The following is a 12,341-nucleotide window of genomic DNA, read 5'->3' as shown; positions in this document are numbered from 1 at the left end:
GTGCTGTTAATGCTGAAACTTACAAAACGGACATTCTGGAGCCTCATGTGATGCCTTGCGCTGGATATATTGGGGATAATTTCCAACTTATGCACGACAACGCACGACCTCACGTCGCTAGAATTGTTAAAGACTATCTCAGGGAAGTCGAAATTCCAGTTATGCAGTGGCCAGCCAATAGTCCGGACTTAAACCCGATAGAGCACCTCTGGGACCAGCTAAAACGTACGGTTCGAGCACGAAATCCAATTCCAGAAACCCTGAATCAACTGGAAGCTGCCCTAACTGAAGAATGGCAACGGACCCCACAGGAAGACATTAAAAAGCTAATCAGGTCACTTAATAGGCGTATGCAGGCAGTGATTAGGTCAAGAGGAGGAAACACTCCCTATTAAAGTAAGATTTAGGCACCCAAATTTAAAAACAAACGGCATAATCGTTTTGTACACAAAAAAATAAAATTGCGTAAAATTTTGTGTTTTCGTGTTTTGTCACATATTTACCTAAAAACCTATTTTTTGCGCACTATTTCTGTTTTTGTACAATCCTACAAATGCATTTTTTCATTATCAATCTTAAAAATATAAATATGTGGTAGTTTAAAACCATACGATAGCTTTTTTACAAAATATGTAGGTGGGTCGATTTTTTTGGAGGCCAGATACAATTCAAGCGAGTGCAAGTTTTATCTTAAAGATATATTGAAGTTAGGTTATAAAATATAATTTAAAAAAAAATGTTAAGGCAGCTTTTATTTCAATTAAAAAAAAAGATATTTATATATATAAATATATATTTGTTATATAATATATATATTTGTTATTTATTATAATAGACGTACGTCGACATCGACGTGTTATCACGAGTTATCGATCAATCTCTGTACATCAACCAAAGATACCACACTAATATTAGGTCCATCCATATGAAATTGGCGTTTTGTACGGGAGGAATATAAAGTCTTTTTTTTTTTGTAAAATATATTTAATTAATAAAAATATGCACCGTTGTTATCTATGCACTTTTGCAATCTCATTGGTAGTTCATTGATCCCTTTACTGAAAACACCATGGGGGCGAGAATTAATAAGCTCTTTGAAGGCGGTTTGGACTGCCGCATCGGAGTTGAATTTTTTTCCTTGTAAGAAGTTGTCCAAATTCCGGAAAAAATGGTAATCTGTTGGAGCAAGGTCCGGGGAGTATGGTGGATGTCGCAGACATTCCAATTGTAGCTCATCTAACTTAGTTGGTTGTTTGTTGTGCAGTGTGTGGTCTTGCGTTGTCGTGAAGCAGCAGTGGCCTAGAGCGATTGACCAATGTTGGTTGCTAGCAGCTAGTTCTTCCTTCATGGTTTGCAGTTGCTGACAATAGATATCTGCCGTAATCGTTTGGCTAGATTTCAGAAAGCTGTAGTGAACGACACGCTTGTCCACCAAACACTCACAAGTAACTTTTTCTGAGTCAATTTTCGTTTAGGGCAGGATTTGGCTGGGTCTCCAGGGTTCAGCCATTATGACGAGCGCTTCCGATTATGGTACAGTATCCACTTTTTATCACAAGTAATGATCCGATTTAAAATCCTTTCATTATTGTGTCGGTTGAGCAAAGTAACACAGCAGTCGACGCGTGTTTGCAAGTTCGATGGAATTCGAGGAAAAAACAAATGAATGACTGTTTTCAAAACTCAAATGTACTAGCTAAATTAATATATAACTTCGAACAACGACTTACGACAAAACACTAATATCATATGTAAGGACCTAACAACAACAAATATGAATAATTACCATGTATGCCAATTGTTGAAAAGAAAAAGGAAAATGTCGTTGATTTCTTTCTTCGGTTCTCAGGTCTGAGGTGTTCCTTTCCGAACCAGTGGTAAACTTTATTAAATGTATAAGATTTTATTAAAGTTTTTGATTTAACTTAAAATTTATGTCGATCAATGTCATCGATCGGCTATAGAACCATTGGTGCCATAACACCTTAAGTTCATGTGACATTTAAGATGTCAAAATTATAAAAAGTATAACTGGAGGATAAACAAACTTTTTGCTATAAAACCTTTTTTTTATTGAAGGATTATCACATTTTATGTTGGTATCGTCAACTAATTCCTACTTATCGTAAGCAAAGATCTATTGCTTAAAATAATTCCAAGTTCACATTAAGTTGTCCTGATCAATTAGTAATGCAAATTAGAGGAAGCGAAGTTGTTTTTATGGTCAGCCGGTATTTGGTTTTTGCATTAGTTATTAGGTATTACTGTCAAATATTTTTATTATAAGATCATAAATAAACATAATGATTAATCCAATATTATCTGTGGCCTATTGTGATAATTGAAATCAACGGCGTAAAGTTTGTTGTTTCTTATCCTATTATAAAAGACAAAGGATTAATGCATCCTCTTCTAATTTTTTAATTTATTTTTTTTCAATTTTATGGCTCAAATAAATGAATTGTGTATACGTATCCAGGTTAGGTATCGAGCAATCGTTTTATTTACCTTTGTCATTTATCACAAGAAAGGGCAATTTTATTATTATATATCAATATTTTATATTTTTAAGTGCAATTTTTGAAACTATTATTGTTCAGCTTTTGACCCAAAACGTCTTTCATTTTGATCAGTACTTCGCAAGTCACTTGCAAAAACTAAATGTAAATAAATATGTTATCACGAGACCGTTTCTTACTTTGGTAGTATATATACTATACTCCATTATTTTACTACCATTATTTAGAGGATAGAAGTCATTCAGTAGTGTATATATCGTTGGCGTAAAAGGTGCTGTAATCACCCAAAGCACGACGCATTCAAAACCAAATTACCACCACACAATATGTTGACTTAGTATTTATTCAGCAGTACATTGATCAGGACGATCAATGTACTGATGGGTGATCAGGGGTGACCTTTGACAGAAGTCACGAGGTTATAGCAGGTATAAATAAAACTCATACTTATTAGCATTAAAAGTTTGAAATTACAGAGTTTAAAAATGGTTTTTTTTTCAGAAAATTGACGATTGCTCTTCCACTACCTAACCTAACGTAAAAAACTGGCGTGAAGGAGCTCGATCAGCAAAAGACACTCCAGTCCTTGACGAACCCTAATGATATCGGTGGAACGTGTTTTTCTCCACAGGCAACGCGTTAGATTGGCGCAGACGAGTGGACATCACGATTTGATGTAATTGTGGCTGTAATGGAAGCGGAGGAAGAGTCATCCACGTCCACCAGAAGGAGCCAGGCTACACCCGACTCTTTTTTTCAAACTCTTTAAGGAACTGCCAAAACCTATCGAATTAACATCACACAAGTACTCTAAAACTCATTATTAGGTACCTACGTAATTAACCATAAATAATTAATTATTAATATAACACATCTTTCTCCTTAAATTTAAGGATCCGACATTTTTTTTGCGCGCGGGCCGCTAAGTCTTAAAGTACAAATAAATTGACATAACATTTATTTTACAATAACAATATAAGCGTATAATGAGTAAATGCACATGTCCGTAATCCGTCTTTAAACTACAAATCATAACATGAAAAACAAAAACTGACTAAAACTGGTATACATTATTAGTATGAAAATTAAGTAATAAATAACTGTATTTACAAAGCAGTCATAACTAAATAGGAAGTCTTGAAACACGAAACCTTACAAAATGTTCGTAGAATAGTAAAAACAACCTTCATTTCATAATTAAATTCTAATTCATTCATTCATTAAATACTGTAAGTCATTGAATTTGTTTTTAAAATAAATTAGGCAGAATATTTTACCCCAAAATAAATACTGGCCAATTAAAAAAAAATATAAAATGACATAAGACATAAAGTGTCATGTTATTAAAAAAAAATAAAGATAAAGTTGCAAGTAATTGAAAAAAAACATTATAACAAATACCAGACCAACGCAATAAACATTCAAATAAACAGCTTACATATACAAATATAATTTTATTAACAACAATTATGCTACGCTCGATTTATTTACCGCTCAATATATTATTTCTTATTCAAGGAAAATGACCACATCAAAATCGGTCTAAGAATTTTTACCGCGATCATTTTTATAAAGTTCGACATGGCCATGAAGGCTTGCAATCAGAGTTTAATGAATATGACGGGCCGGTTGGCGTGGTTGGTAGATACTTACCTTTCACGCCGAAGGTTGTGGGTTCGATTCCCACCCAGGGAAGTCATTTGTGTGCATGAACATGTCTTTTTGTCCTGAGTCTGGGTGTAATTATCTATATAAATACGTATTTACAAAGGAAAAGTAGTATATGTAGTATATCAGTTGCCTGGTTTCCATAGTACAAGCTCTGCTTAATTTGGGATCAGATGACCGTGTGTGAATAATGTCCCAGGATATTATTTGTTTATTTATTTATAATTCATATAAGTACATTGAAATTAATTGTAGGCATTTTGAATATTTATTTAATAAAATGAATAAATAAGGTTCTATTTACCTATGTGTATTCTTTCGTTTATCAGATTTCAGATAATATTTCAATTGATACTATATCTTGATAACACAACAGCACCGTATATTTTGATTTACATCTGGGTGTAATTTATTCTTTTTTTTTTAAATATATCGTATTTCTTCATACCCAACGACGAAGCGATTTAGATCCAAGACGATAATTTAAAAACGTTAATTTAAAAAAATGTTTTCGATTTAAATTCGAGACAACATAATATATCTCTATGCTATACGCTTTAAAAAAATGTCACTACGTTTAGTCTATGTACCACATTAATTACTTAAATAAGTATAGATTACAATTGCCATTTTATTTCGCATTTTAATTTTATTAGCAAGGACGTTGCATTGAAAGCTAAAACATTTTAAGCACATGTGATTTGAACACTTGGAGCATTGGCTGAATATTTGTCGGCCTAAGGCATAACTATTTGATATTAAATTTTTTTAACCCAGATAGGTATTGGTAAAAAAATTACATTAAATGCTTGTTAGCCAGTTTTGAAGTAAAAAAACATAGTCCATTCATTGTAGCATTTCGAGTCAGGGATGAATTTTTTAGGGAAAATTAAATAATGCAATAAAAAATATGAATTATGCGTTGTATTTATTTTTATAATATAAATTTGTGTTGCAATTTAAAAAAAAACATCCCAACGAATAAATACAAATCGTTACATGGCGTAAGTATCCCATATTTTAAATTACTTTCATTATTTATATATTTGTAAGTTCGTACATCGGAATACTGTATTTATGATTACACGACCAGCCATTAAGTGTTAACAAGGACTCATCGCGGCTTTGCTCGTTAATGTTGTATATTAATTTAATTAACATTTTGTAATTTTTTATAGATAAACTTATAAATGAATTTCTGAAATAAATATTATTGACTGTTAAAAATTTGGTCCTTAGGCGAATATAAAAAAAGAATAACATACAAATGAACGAATGAAAAAAAAATTGCCGCGTAATTTTAATTCTATTACGGTCTTTAATTTAGTATACTATCTGTCTTTATGTAAAAGATATAATAATATAAAATAAAAACACTTAAAAAACTGATAAACATACCCACACAATGTTATAAAATTTTACTAAGTAAAAAGACTTCAATAATTTTTAGACGGGAAATGTCAACTGTCAAGATCCATTTTGCAATTTAAAAAAAGAACGAGATTCAGAGCGACACATTGTTTTTGTTCAATTTATCCAATTAAGTCGACGTTTATCTACTTTTGTACGGAATACAATGAGATTTAACGATACAGTAATAATAAATAAATTGTTTTTGTTTTATTGAATGACGTGGTCACCTATATTAATAGACGTTGGTATTTCTTATGTAGATAACCTACCCAATTATTTTCAAATGAATAATCCAACTCAAAATATCAGGTGAAAATAAAAAAATATCACAAAATCAATCACAAAAGAACTAAAAAAAAATAGTTGACATAACTTTGTAACAGCGAAATAAAAAAAAAACGGTTTTTAATATATAATTAAAATTATCATTAGTGCAAAGTTATGAATTTATTAGTAAGTCAATATAATGATTTACGGCTTTACTTAAAAGCGTTGTTGTATTTAAATCTATTTTAGTATAAATGAAAGGCTTGAACGCCGTCCGTCACATTTAGGATTTGTTTTACATATCTTCCCTCTCTCTTTCACCATCTTGACATTTCGCTCTAACAGCTGAATGTTTTCTTCCTCGTCCAGAAGTTTCGAGAAGACAGTAATAATGTCACTCGGTAGCATGTTGGATTCGTCAGCTAATCTGTCAAGTTTGACAGCAATGGCGGCTCGAGACTGTGACGTCAGCTACAAGTTGGAAACAAAGTCTTATAAATTATTATTAGCAATATGAATATCACTTTGTTTTGTATTTTTTATTACACTTATAACAAATTTCATTATCTAACTCTGAGAAGGAACTGATTGAAATCTATAATAAAGCCTTTAGCCTAAAGTCTTACACAAACATAAATATATAAGTTCATAAATAGCAATGATATGATCGACTAATTGTCGAGTTATTGTCTATAAACAATTGCTTGGTACAAAAGCCGGACGTAACGCCATCTACGTGTTCTTTACCAGTCAACCTTTATACTAAACTTTCATTATTTACGATGGTGACAAATGCAATAATATGTAACAGCGTAATAAATATACCCCATAATAGAGACGACCGCATCATGAACAGTTCTAACAGGCTGAACCGAACATCTAGGTGTTCGGTTCAGCCTGTTAGAACGTCTAGAACGACCTAGGAACCCAGAATCACAAAAAGATTAAAAAATGTAATACAAAAATTTTGATTGTGTCTGGAAATAAAAACATGCAGGCACATAAAATACCGAGCTATAAACCGATATAAAGATACAACGAAGAGACTGTCTCTGGAGAGCACAAGACAACATAATAAAAAAATGAAAGCCTTAGCCTAGCAGTCGGACGTTCACTGGCTATTACTCAAGTGAGTCATTTTATTAGAATGATATAGTAAGTACTATATTATTCTAATAAAATTCTAGAATTTAAATAATTTTAGTATTATACAAACTTTCAAAATTGTATTGTTAAATTTCTCCAATCCAATTTCAACTTCATCCATTGGATTCCTGGATTTCAACCATCCGTAATTGGTGGTGATTGAACCTCGACGCTGCTGAAACTTTGACTCCTTAATCAACGTTTCAATCTAAAGAAATAAAAAACGCCTACATATTTTTAATTGCAAATACACATTAAATATAAAATGCTATTATTTATAAAAGTTTCCTCGGATAATGAATAAATAAACCAAAGATAATATTTTCAACTCACCAAAGTTTCATCACTATCGGATGAGTGGTTTAGGAAAGCATAAAGGTCAAACAAACAAACATTAATTTTTATATATTAAGAAGAAGATAACTGTAATTCTAGTAATGTTATCCATTCAGTACTGATTTAACTAATAATAATAGTGATGTCCTCCAGACCGATTTTGGCCACGGTGGCCAATCTCAATAGAGATTAGCCAACTGTACAGGAGCTATTATAGTTCACAAGTGTGTGCGCAAACACAGATGCACTCTATTTTTTTACTCTCATAATCCGATGGGACGGCACGACCGGAAAAAGTTCAGGCGCAGGACCAACGGCTTTACGTGTTTTCTATGGCATGGGAGTACACACTTTCAACTTCCAGACTCTGGGCTGCTAATGAGAATTTTCGACGGAAAAACTTAATAACTTTTTAATGTTACGAACTGGGATTTGAAACCTGGTCTGCGACCTCACACGTAGCCACTAGACCAACGACGGTGAAATAAAAATATACTTACATACTGAAGTAGATCAGATGAGGAGAAATTATTGTCGGAAACTAATAGTTTTTCGCCGAAAAACATTATGGATCGTGGTTTCTGAACGAAGATAATCAAATAATAAAAAAAAATGAAATCGCTTTTTTATAAAAAGATATAATAGACACAATCTCAAGTGCCTGATAATGTTTTTTTTAATTTAACCATTCATATTGACGATAGTTGTTATCAAAACGATTCTTAATTAAATTAACCGAACAGAGTACCGCATGAATGAATAATCCAAAAAAAAAAACTGAGTGCGACCCGTGCAGCTCACATGAATAACTTGGAGGAATAAAAAACTATTAAATACATTTTTAAATCGATTTCAATTTATTAATTTTATAATTACATTAACAATTTTATCGCGAGATAATCGAGACGTAAGATAATTCCGAACGTACATAAGAACAAACGCACATACACACACACAGCATCTCTATAAAAAAGTTGGATTTGGATTCTGGCGACCTTGAAATATTCTACCAACCCGCATTGGAGCAGCGTGGTGGAATAAGCTCCAAACCTTCTCCTCAAAATGAAGAGGAGGCCTTAGCCCAGCAGTGGGACATTAACAGGATGTTACTGTTGTTGTTGACCTTGAAATGGTAAGATATGCAAAAATGGGGATTCAATAATCAGCCCCGTTAAATTTTAAAAATATTACAGGCTTAAGCTCATATAAAAAACCCTAGATACACACTCAGCGTCTCAAAATCGTCCGCATAAAATGAGCACACAGTTCAAAATTGTGCGCTCATTTCAAATAGTCTCGCGTCGCCCGCGTCACTGCACGCTCGTTAAAAATGCCGAAGTGTTCGTTGAAAAATTGTAAAAATATTACGACAAGAACGTTAGAAAAGGAAGCGATATCGTATTTTCGGTAAGTAAAAGTGTTTATTGATATGTTTTTGTTGTTTTTATGACTTTATATACAAAGCAATATGTGATTTTGATTTAATTTGTCACAAAACTTCACTCATCGGTCACAAGTATAATACAGCAAATTTGAATGGCCGCATTGTCAGTGTAAGAACGATGCGTAACAGCCGCCTTTTATTTTAGTCGCACAATACAAATGCCCCGTTCTTATTCAATGGAGTCGATTTTTTTTATTATGTTTAATAAATTAATAATTTTGAACTTTTCTGTGTTAAAGTTTTTGACAAATATTTATACCTTCTATATTATAATATAGTTTTTAATCGAATCCCATAAGTAGAAATGGTCGTCAAACAACTCTACAATAAACTAAATTTATTCCAAGGAAATTAATGTGTTGACCTGCTGTTGGCCATGTCTGTTTAAAAAATAAAATGTTGCTTAAAAAATAAAATATTCTACTAATATTATTTGAACTTTTAAATATATGCTTAGAACACAATTTAACAAACTCTTAAAAACGAATCCAATGTCGTGTAAAAATAAACAGTATAAATAATATTCGTCTCCACTCCATGCCTTGTCCTACTAACTTATTTCTTTACTCTGCTTTGCGAAAACAATTTTAAGCAATCCGCGTAAGGTTGAATTTGCAAAAAAAAATGTTTATAGTATAACTATAACTACTTATGTAGAATTTCCGAGTGTTTGATGACAGTTTCGAGTGTTACTTTCGTTCGTGACTGTATCTAGAGTTTTTTTTTTTAATATATTAATGCTTAAGCTCGAACAAGAACCGCTACATACACAATATCATGTTTTTTTATCTGTGCTTACAAATTAACTCGTTCAATAAATATAGAAAGGTAACCAGCCTGAAGCTAATGGACTTGTTATATATTCCCAAACTGTGTTGATATATTTTTTTAGCCGTAAGAACTAGATACACAGTCCCGTAAAAAATCATTTAAAAACTGTCCCTTAACGTGTTTATGTAGTTGTAGTCGAAACAAAAACACATCAATGCAAATTCAATCTTAAGACAATTATTTAAAGTTGTATTCACAACTCATACACATATTTACACACACTCATATATCGACCGACAATAGCTGGTCTATATACATTACAAATTCAACCTTACGTGCTTAACTTAAAGTAGAATTTGAAAAACGGTAAAAAAGGCAATAAAATTTTACTAGGTAGGCTCGTCGCTAGCACAAGGACGAATGGAGCCAAACTGTTATAAATATATTTATTTTCATACTCAAATTTGAAATGAAATTTTTTTTTGTAATTATGTCAAAGGTGTGTTTTGTGTTATAAACATAATTTATTATTAAAAGGGAAGGACATTAATAATCAATGAAACTAAGATAAAATAGACATAATTATATATTTACATAATCAATCATCAAAATCAAAATATAAGATAGGTGGACCATGGAAGGCCACGCACGCAGGCTCCTTTGATGGCCAACTATTGAAAAGTCGTAGTTATTGACATATAAAGACATATTCCTTCTGCTATACACTAAGATCCATCAAACTCAACCACCCACAGGCCACAGATGCGGCGGCGAGTCGCTCGCGCCGCTATTGTGGCAGAGCGATCACACACTTCGTAGACTTTGGTCGTCGACGTTATAATTGTTATTCGCGCGCACAGCAAAACGCAAGTTTTTAGTTACCTATTATTATCTCATATTTTTTACTGTGAATTGTCGTATAAGGATATTTTTATGGTACTAAAGAAAAAAAAATAGTTTAGCCTTGATTTAAGTTAAAATATTGGTAGTGCTCCTAGGAAAGCCGGTGGTTCCTTATAAGGCCAATCAAAAATTTGACGGTTGGCCTTACAAGGAACATCTACAAATCATGAACATATGAATAGTGACTTTTTAGTTATAAATACGTACTGTTGTAGTTAAAACAATTTTTATATTTATAATATTTTTATTTATAAAGGTTATTAAACTTTTTAACTCATATGGAATAGACATTTTTTTTACAAAATTATTTTATTTCCAGTATATATTTAAATTTCTTTTATGGAAAGGTTATGTCTGAAAATAAACTAAACTAATTTACATGAAAAGCAACGAATATAAAAAATATTTGCATGTTAAAAACGGTAAAGTATGTGATAAAGTAAGTATGTGATAAGTTATATATAAGAAGTCATAAGATAGTATGTCTATAACCATACTTTAAGCAAAAAAAAAAAACCTTATAGCAATAAGCCGGTAATTGAATAGATGATTAAATTTTATGCGTATAATTTCTGATTTCAAGAATGTCGGAGTCAAAACCTAGAAAAAGAGGTAGTACATTGGATGAAGACAGTTTAAGACGTGCCATGGAAACAGTACAAAATAATCAACTTAATACAACTGCTGCAGCGTTTAAGTTCAATATTCCAAGACGCACCCTTAGAAACCTTTAGTAAGCGGTAATAGTACTAAAATAATTGGGACGCCAACTATTCTCACAAAACGATTAGAAGACGATTTATCGTAGCGAATGAAACGTTTTGAAAAAGTGGGTGTACCACTTACGCCTAAATTTATCGGAAAAAAAGCCTTTTTATTTTGTGAGGTTTAAAATCATGCACTCGTTCAATATGTCAACAAGAATAGCTGGACGCAAATGGCTCAAAATGTTTTTGGCTCGAAACCCATCAATATCATAAAGAAAACACAAATTTAAGAAACCGGCTAGAGCTCAAAAAATGAATAAGCCAACACCATTTTGAAGAAGTGAAGGAACCCTATGAAGAGCTAGACATTATTGTACATCCAGAACGCTTGTATAACACGGATGAAAAAGGGTGTCGCATTACGGTCTACAAACAAATTGTAGTTTTGGCTGAAAAGGGAATACAAGAGTACATCTTGTTGCTTCGGAACACGCCGAGAACGTTACAATAGCGATGTGCGTTTAGCACAACATAAATTACCTGGTAAGTGTCTGCTTATCTTTGATGGCACAAGGTGTCATTTATCATATAATACTCTGGGAGAAGCAGATAAAAATAATATAGTACTATACTGCTTACCTTCTTACCTTCGAACACTACGCACGAACTCCAACCTCGAGATAAATCAGTGAATCGCTCCTTCGAACATCACTGGAGTGAAGAAGTTTTGAACTACCTGGGCAATTCTCAAGAGAGAACTTTAAACAAAGCTGCATTTAACAAAATTTTCTCCCAAACATGGCCAAAGTGTATGTCTCAGACCAATATCACGAATGGATTCAAAGCAACTGGTTTATACCCCCTTGATCCTGATGCAATACCCGAAGATGCTTATGCTCCTTCAATTATAACTGAAAGTTCTTTATCGGAAACGTTACAATTGCTTACATCACCAATGCGCCACCAACCTTGGGAACTAAGATGTTATGTCCCTTGTGCCTGTAATTGCACTGGCTCAGTCACCCTTAAAATCAGAAAACAACAATACCAAGTACTACTGTTTTGCGGTAGAATATCTGATGAGTGGGTGGTACCTACCCAGACGAGCACAAAGCTCTACCACCAGGAACATGCCTACCTTCAGGAAGCAAAAAAAAAAACATAAAG

Source organism: Nymphalis io, chromosome 28 (assembly GCF_905147045.1).
Source record: "Nymphalis io chromosome 28, ilAglIoxx1.1, whole genome shotgun sequence".
Classification (NCBI taxonomy): domain Eukaryota; kingdom Metazoa; phylum Arthropoda; class Insecta; order Lepidoptera; family Nymphalidae; genus Nymphalis; species Nymphalis io.
Note: the sequence above shows the minus strand (reverse complement) of the source record.